The sequence below is a fragment of the Grammomys surdaster genome, unplaced genomic scaffold (assembly GCF_004785775.1).
Source record: "Grammomys surdaster isolate TR1022 unplaced genomic scaffold, NIH_TR_1.0 125888, whole genome shotgun sequence".
NCBI classification, from domain to species: Eukaryota; Metazoa; Chordata; class Mammalia; order Rodentia; family Muridae; genus Grammomys; species Grammomys surdaster.
In genome coordinates this window covers 4,436,149-4,444,429 of record NW_021620713.1, presented here as the reverse complement: position 1 = coordinate 4,444,429, position 8,281 = coordinate 4,436,149, and the positions used below count along the sequence as shown (strand labels likewise).

Genomic DNA, 8,281 nt, shown 5'->3' with positions numbered 1-8,281 from the left:
TAATAAATGAAACTCTCCTTTTCATACAGTGCTAGACCATTGCATGTGAAAATCATATTCAAGTTCCTGTCTTGAACTTGCTGACATTTAATCTTCTCTCTAATATACAGTATAATATAACATATATTAAATTCTATACAGATTTATAGAATGAAAAACTCATTTTCATTTTTAAGAATGAAGAAAAAGACATTCCTCCTCCTGTTTCATTACGTAGTGTCCGCCTCCTAGAACTGGTCTTTAGCACATTATAGACCACTTGTAGATTATTGACCTGTTTGTTTCATATCATTTTTCTATGTGCAAAGTTTTAAGCTATCAAGACTAAAGGTGAAGAATTTAAGTAAAATTTGAATATGTACCATATATGCATCTTCTCTAAAAATGATAATAGGTTTTACTATATAACCCTATAAATCAACAATTATGGTGCTTGATTTCAGTGGATATTTCACAAAGGAATAAGAAAATTGGGCAGTAGAGTTAGCTAATCAAAATATTAGCATTATCTGGACAGAATTATTTCATACACATTGGTTCAATGCTCAATTCCTATCAGGTGATTCAAAGTGGAAGAAGAAAGCTGTTTAGAAATACACAATGGACTTAAGGCAGAAGAGGCACACCCAGTTTAAGAACCTACAGCTTTCACACTGGGCCATAGCACATCTGCTCTTCACTCCTAAAAGAACTACTAATGGAGATTCTAAGATTGTTTAATCCATGATAGTCTAGAATAAAGATGCAACCACTCAGTTCAGAAGACATCTGATATATAAGAATCTGAGGAAGCTTGTTAAGCAAAAAGTTATGTATTTATTTCAAAAGCATCTTCTACAAAGTTCACATATTCTACGGTTCTAGGCACTGTAAAATTGCTACAAAAAGACATTAGAATCTAATTCTGAAGTTCTGACTGAAAAAGTATAAGATGGATGAGAATTTTAGAGTAAGGGCATCACAATGCATCTCAGTAAAAATCTTGATCCTTTATTAAATTTAACATTACTCCCAGTATTAGACTTTTATCTGTAGTGGTGACATGTAGGGTTACCATTTTGTGAAAATATGTCTTGCATTCAAATACACAGAACTTTTGTTGGACCTCACAACAAAGTTAAAAATCAAATGAAACCATTGAAGACTGTGTATCTCATCTGCTATGCCAGGGTGTTCTCAGCCAATTTTAACTTAATCTCTCATTGTGAGAACAGTGTAACCACCAGCCTTATTTGCTTTAGATTTCACATGCAACCATATTTTATAATGTAACATATTGTATACTTTTAATCTTAAGTCATAATCTCATTCATGCCCTGACCTAGTGTTAATGCATGTATGTATATAGGTATATTGTTTTAATCATAGGCTGAAAACAGCCAACTTAAACAACATATATCTGCCATAAATGTTTGAAACAACATGGAAATATAGCTTGGTAATGGATGTTTGCAGTACTGTTTGTTTTTCTGATCCTCTCAGGTCTGGCTAGGTTACTGTTTCTTCCCTTGAAAAACTCTGTTGGAGATTTCTGCAAACCATTCCTCATTCCTTCACCATGCCATGGTTTCTGAACTTCTTGTTTCTGACCCTGTGTTAGGGACAGAGAGATGTTCGACAGCTCTCAGGCATATGAACAGAGAGATGACAGATAGGAGGAGACTAACCACAAGATGCTGACAGGAAGAAGACACAGGAAGAGAAGGAGTAAATTCAGATTTGGGTTTATTCCTCATCAAATTAATGACTTCATATGACATCTATACATTTGATGCATTTGAGGATATCCTTAATGTGACACAGTGACACCCTTCTTCCCTTAGTTGGTTCCATAGGCATTAACATAAAGAAAATAAGCAAATAGCTTTTAGCCTTTTGTTATTAACATGAATACAGCTTAGAAAGGCTTTCCAACATAATCTAAAGGAGTCAACTTCAGTAAGGAATCAATACACATATTAATATCTGTGTGCCGATTCAGACTTAGGATGTGTAGCAAATACTTAATGAGTCCATCTCAACTTACACACTACCAAATGATCCTTATTATTGATTAACCCAAGCAGTCAACACAATCTACGGAGCACCTCTCTTTCTCTGAAGGAGGTCATATGCTGCTATAATTATTATGATGCTGGGTACTAATCTGAATGCTACTACTGATAATAATAATTAAAATTTGATGCTTAAAATAAATCCTTTATACCATATTGCTAATTGTTTTACAAGGCATATAATAAAAATATTTTATTTTTTACTCCAGAAAATGAACTATTCTGCATGTCAGAAACAAAGGCTCATAGACCATATTCCAGCAGAACCCTTGGAATCTTCCCCGTTATCACCATAAATTGAGCAGCTGGCCTCTAACATAAATATTTCTGAGATCTCACTTCGTTTAATAGCTTCTGTTAGCATGTCCATTGTTAACGGAAGTATGATTTCACTCCAAGACTACAGTCATGCTTTTCCAACTAAAGACGACATCGTCAGGATTTTTAAAGGTAAAATGCAGTTGCTTTGTTCAGCTCTAGACAGGCTGCTTTGTGCTCTTAAAAGTTTTTTAGGAAGTGAATTAATGTAATAGTTTTACAGTCTGTATAATATAAAATAGACTCAGATTAAGCTAGCAGACTTGTTATTTGACAGTTTATAAAATATTTTAGTATCTTTTTGGCAGTAGCAGTTTGAATGTTGGCAAATGTACACATTGCTTGCAGTTTCAAAACCTTGTAATGAGTATTTTCCACTGTAATAGCACAGAACTGAAATTTGGATAAACCACTTAGACTTGTGAACTCTGACATGCCTGGTAACAATGTCTTTGTGAAAGAATTTTGTCAAGTATGGGAGCTCCTACTAATAGCACATCCATCTTTCTGCACACCATAAATCTTAAGAAAATTTCTATTACTCTGCAATTTGTCTGGCTTATGCTATTTATTAGCCATTTTATTCTGCTGCTTTAAGAAGTAATGTGATGTTCATTTTATTGCTGGTTCAATAAATTGTTAATTATAATGCAGTGATTGCAGCTGACGTGATTTAAAAGCCACATTAGCACTATAGCATTAAGTTTTAACTATTTTACCCTTCAATTCCCTGTTTATACAACAGTAAAAGGAAAATAGCCTTAGACTAATATAAAAAATGAAGGTACTTATATGTATTGATCACATGACACATTAGAAATTCATTTTTAATAAAGGTTACACTTTTATCTTGAAAAGGGTTTGGTGAACAATCCACAATGGAACACTTAAGAGAAAACATATTAGGCTAAGAAAGTAAAATACAAGTGAATTTGGTTATATTATGTATATCAATATTCCATTTCATATAAACTATTAAATAGAAAGATATGGTGATTTTGTAAATATCATTTCTTACAGAAATAAAATACAGTTGCTAATATACAAGTGCAGTGGCTTTTGAAGAACATTCTTTTGCTTTGATTCTCAAATGGTCAACATTGGAGCAATAGAGAACACTTCTTTCTTTCAGGCTCAAATGAACCAAAAACTTTCTCTCATGCCTAGATTGTGTGAATATTAATCTCACATTGTACACCCTCTGAGAGAGCTTTTCAGTCACACTCTTTGAAACCCGAGATTGTGACATTCTCGGTACTATACATATTAGCAGTTCCTTATGTACTGCTCAGGATAATTTAAAATGAAAATTCTGTCTTCTCGTGTAAGATTTTAGAGCAAGCTTGTTTGACCACAGCCCTCTTAAGATTCTGCACATTTCAGTATCATAGTGGAAATGGGATCAAGACCTCCTTGCAGGGTTCACTCCGTCCATTTGGATACGGTAGACTCCTACAACATCGTAACTTTCACACCCATAAGTGAGTGTAAGGTGGGCATGTTCATTTATTCTGGAAAAAAAAACAGACTTTCAATGAACTTTAGACATCATCTGAGACACAGGGAAAATAAGAGAGATTTTCTTTATTTGGGTTCATTTGTGACATCTGTTTCACCATGAAACAAGAAAAAAAATTAGCTGTTCAATGTTTCAGTTAAAATATTTTAAAATTTCCTCATCAAATACATATTGAGAAAATTCTGTGATTCTTTTCTTTTTATTTAGTAATCATAGGATTTGTTTATATTTCAAATGTTTTTCTCTTTCCCAGTTTCCCTTCCACAACCCCCCACCCCATATCCCTCCCCTTTACCTCTAAGAGGTTGTTCCCCTGATCACCCACCTACTCCTATCTCACACCTCTGGCATCTTCCTTCTCTGGGATATCAAGCCTCTACAGGACCAAGTGCTTCTTCTCCCACTGATGCCAAATGAGGCAGTACTCTGCTACATATGTAGCAGGAGTCATGGACCAGACCATGTGTATTCTTTGGTTTGTGGTTTAGTCCCTGGGAGCTCTGAGTGGTCTGGTTAGTTGATATTGTTCTTCCTATATGATTGCAAACTTCTTTAGCTCCTTCAGCTCCTTCAGCTCCTTCAGCTCCTTCAGCTCCTTCAGCTCCTTCAGCTCCTTCAGCTCCTTCAGCTCCTTCAGCTGCTCAGCCCTTCCCCTAACTCTTCCATAGAGGTGCCCTGGTATCTGCATCTGTCTCAGTTAGGTGTTGGTACAGCCTGTCAGAGAACAGCCATAGCAGGCTCATTTTCTGCATAACAAAAGTCACTTTCGAGTGAAGTCCAGATGATCTCATGTTCTAGAAAGGGCTTAGAAATTGTCTTTTGGTTATTTTCCCTTTGGCAACTAAGCATTGATCAAAGAATTTTTCAGTGTAGTTTGCCATTCTGTATCATTGGAGTTCCTTTGTTTTTTGTGTCTTGTGCTATTAAAAGTATATAGTAACATTGATATAATTTATATTCATTTTAATAAGGGAATAATTAGTTTATTAACTATTTTATAGGATCATAAAATGTTAACACCAATACATGCACGAGGCATTTAAGCAATGTTGTTTAAAATCTTTGGTCTTCTGACTGTAGTTAGTCATTTCAAATCAGGCAGATCTTTTCTGTCTCACTTTCTCAGTGGGTCATGGAACCTGAACTTACTAAAGTCTCTGTAGATAAGGAAATATTCCTCTTCATCCAATGTTCTGATGTGGAAGCTAAGGGCTAGGTCAGGATTCTGTGGTTACACAGCTCCCTCCATGTTCCTGTTAATTATTTCCATGCTGTGGACTCAGCATTCACTGCCCTGCCAACCCTTCTTGTCAGTCCTGTCATGACTGGCTTTCCCTCTCTTGTATTTCAGGTAAAGGTTTTACATCCTCATGGTAGTTTTCTTTTTTCCAGTTGAGTTTACTTTAGTCAGAAATTACCTTACTCAGTGTTTCACCTCTCTCCCCTATTACAATGAAAGTTCAGTCAAGCATGAACCTTGCCCTCAGTTTTTATAATCGCTTCTCTGTGACCCAACAGGTTTTGGGAGTTCAGTCTATTATTGAATGAGTTAACGAACAAGTGAGAGTGTATACACGATTGACAATATGGGCTTCACAATAAGTTCTTGTCTTAAAAAACAAGATAAAACAATGCAGTCTTGAAGTTGTACTCCTGCAGCATTTATTCTTGAATTTCAGACTGATAAATGATTAAAAACTGTGAAAGCAAAACAGTCATAGCTATGTGATTTCAATGGCTACATTTATCAACTGGATCAAGCCATATTGAGGAGATTAATAGAATCCATCTCAGTTTGGAGCCCTGAGGACGTCTGCTGAGACATTATTTAATATCCCACAGTCTCAGAATCCAAGGGAAAGAAGAGAGGAAGAGGCTGGAACATACAAGTACAAGTACTTGCTATTCTGCTTCCAGTCCAGCATGAAGTAAGCAGTTCTCCTCCAATAGAGATCCCCTACCATGATGCCTTACCACATCTCATTCAATGAGGTCTAGCGACATGCACTAAAACTTTCCTTAAATGGCTTTTTTCATGTATTTACCATAGCATTAGAGAACTGTAAATAATGTAGTCATTTTGAAAATCATAGATATGAATTATTCTCATGAACATACTTATTCTCTAAAAGGAGACAGCGTTGTCATTTTCTTCTATGTTACTCATATAAATCAGTATATCTGGCTAAGTAAACACTGAATAAAGGAATAAAATGTGAGTTGGCATCTTATTCTTTTAAACATTATTTTAAGCTATATATTTCTTTTTAACCATGTGCACTTGATGCTTCTATGATGGAGATATATATATATATATATATATATATATATATATATATATATATATATCTCACACACTCTTGTTCCATTCATGACAATATTTAAAAGATTTTTCAAATAATTCCTCATAGTTTTAAGTTCTCTTTGCATTCTTCTTGTTTCACAGGGAACAAAAGAATACCATGGTTAGAAATTGTTCTTTTCATGGTTTTAGTTTAAGCTCAAGGCAGAAAAACTCTTGAACCAGCTGCAAGCCAATCTGGCCAGTCTAATATTTATGATAAAACATTTACTACAAAGTATTCTATTTAATGGAAAAACTTAGGATGTGTCCTTTCCCAGATTTTTATATTGCCTCTTCTCTTCACATTTTATAGATTGAGACATGGAGTGTGAACCATGAATCCAGTTATTGCATTGCATATTGGTAATGTGTTTTCTGGAGACAGCGTCTATCATTGTTGTAACTCAGTTTTTAATATGTTAGCAGAGAGAAAAATTACTGCATTTTGGTTGTCCCGTTTTGAAAGAATGTTACATGTGTGGATTTCTTGAACATGCTCGCTAAACAATAAACTAGGCCACTTGGCTCATTTTACCATAACCCATTTGTGTGGAAAACATTTGGAAATATACACAGGTACTGCTTCAATAAGTTAAACAGAAATAAGAACTTTCTAATAAAGGCTTTTTTCTAAGATTTTTGATACTTCCCATCTCTGTTAAAAAGAAAAAAAAACTCAAAAAACACAAAGATTGGAGACATACATCATACAAGGTATGCCATCTGTAGAAATTTGGTCTGGTTCTTCCTCCTGAACCAATGCTCCCAGAATAAGACTCAGACTCAAAATATATTAACAAATATATTAACAAATATATACCTTGAACATATGATTAGGTTTATCTCTGACTAGACCATAACTTAATATAACCCATTTATTCTGATCTACACTCTGCTATGTGATTGGTTACCTGTGCTCAGTTACCATGTGTCCATCTTGTCACATCTTCCTGGGCAAATCTCCCATGTCTGGCATCCCAGAATCCTTTCTGGCACCCATTGTCCTGCTTCCTTTTTTCTGCCTAAACCACAGGCCATCAGATTTCTTATTGACAAGTGCCACATCCATAGAGCCATAAGATATTCTCTCTACAGCCTTCCATTGTTGAGTTTGAGTAAAGTAACTCAGAAGTCAGGAAAATATATTGTCACTAAAAACACTAATGTTAAAAGTCGACATTCCAACTGAGCCTTTTTGCCAAAGAAGAAACACAGACACAGATGAAGGTCTGTAGACATCTAAGAAAGAATAAAATTATTAAATACAATTAAGGATAATATACAGTCAAGATGATGACAAATGAAAGAAATCTATGTAATCAGTAAATGCTTATTTGGGAGTTTGTATTATTGTTAGCAGTCAGATATGAATTCTCTAGGAAGAGACCATGAAGGTCTGCATTCTGATCCTGTCAGTCAGTTTGTTATCAGTGTATTAATGAATTATAAAGTTTCCCATCATCATTTTTATTCTTATTTTAAGTAATGATTCTTTATCAAGCTGTTTTAGATACCAGTAATAGGTACATTGAAACGAACATTTGTTCACAGATATTTTTATCTTTGTCCTCATCTTCAAAATAAGACTTTAAAATATGCATATTCATCTATCACATTAGTTTCTATTACCTATGCTTTTAGATTATCAGCAGTTGTCAGAACTGACCCCACTAATAACTTTATCTCTTTGATCTGTCTTGTATATTATAGTCCTTCATGAATTTAGAAAAACACATACGCATCAATGAGTTGTGGATGGCAAATGAGGATTTATTTTTGCATTTGTCTTCTATGCATCTGTCCACCCTTTGAACAAAAATACAAACAAGTGTTATATATTGTATTTTTATATTTAATCTTGTTTTTTACAGTCCAGTCATTATCCACCTCCTAGTCTACCCTCCAATAGTTCCTCATTTTATTCCTACTCTTCCTTCTCCAAGAGGATGTCACTACCTCCCATCCCAACCCACAAAAGCATTTGAGGATAAAATACATGATATTGGCACATTATCCATAATTAATAAGCTGAGAGCAGGACCATCA

The 8,281-nt window shown here is 34.7% G+C and overlaps 1 non-coding gene across 1 annotated transcript; it reads right to left on the bottom strand.

Annotated features, from left to right (window-relative positions):
- Positions 1–7,940: 7,940 nt before the first annotated feature.
- On the bottom strand, positions 7,941–8,068 carry LOC114608271. The gene has a single exon (XR_003709340.1). It is a non-coding gene; the product is annotated as a small nucleolar RNA SNORA40 (small nucleolar RNA).
- Positions 8,069–8,281: the final 213 nt, after the last annotated feature.